Source organism: Petaurus breviceps, unplaced genomic scaffold, assembly GCF_028583685.1.
Source record: "Petaurus breviceps papuanus isolate PSGF00001 unplaced genomic scaffold, PetGlider_PUasm1.0 173, whole genome shotgun sequence".
Classification (NCBI taxonomy): domain Eukaryota; kingdom Metazoa; phylum Chordata; class Mammalia; order Diprotodontia; family Petauridae; genus Petaurus; species Petaurus breviceps.
In genome coordinates, this window is record NW_027185759.1 from 13,810,020 (window position 1) to 13,810,646 (window position 627).

The 627-nt window shown below is 41.3% G+C and overlaps 1 long non-coding RNA gene across 1 annotated transcript in view; it reads right to left on the bottom strand.

Moving 5' to 3' along the window:
• LOC138157847 (uncharacterized) overlaps positions 1-276 on the bottom strand; it is a 107,113-nt gene extending 106,837 nt beyond the window's left edge. The window contains exon 1 of the long non-coding RNA XR_011167478.1: positions 178-276. This is a non-coding gene — a long non-coding RNA (uncharacterized lncRNA). The remainder of the gene's footprint in view (positions 1-177) is intronic.
• Positions 277-627: the final 351 nt, after the last annotated feature.

A 627-nucleotide genomic window follows, 5' to 3' on the forward strand; every position in this document is an offset into this window, starting at 1 on the left:
CTCTCTCTCTCTCTCTCTCTCTCTCTCTCTCTCTCTCTGTTTCTCTCACTGTCTCTCTCTGCCCCTCTCCTTTCTTTCTCCTGTCTCTCCTCTCTGTCTCTCTGTCTCTCTCTCTCTCCTGCTCTGTCTCTCTCTGTCTCTGTCTATCTGTCTGTCTGTCTCTGTTAATCACTTTACCTTAAGTCTATCTTTCCTCGATACTTGGAATGCCCTCCTTCTTCACCTCCATCCTCAGAATCCTCCTCCTCCTTCCAGACTCAACTCAAGTGATATCACAACACACACAGACACACACATACTTATATGTATACATACACACATATTTATGCATCGACGAATCATGAATCGATTCTTTTCCTCCCTTGTATTTGTGTATGCTGCACCTAATAAAATGTTAAATAAATACTTGTTGATTAACTGGTCAATTGGGTCCCAGTTTCCTTTTTTTTTAATGGGGCTATTGGCCTCTATGAATCCCAAGGTCACTTCTAGCTCCAGACCTATGACCCTATATGACCCTTTACCATCCTGACTTACCTGAACTCCTGGTGTACAAAATACATGCTACCGACATAGTCCATTTCAATATGATATTTTTTTTTTATTTTTGAGCAATTGGGGTTAAGT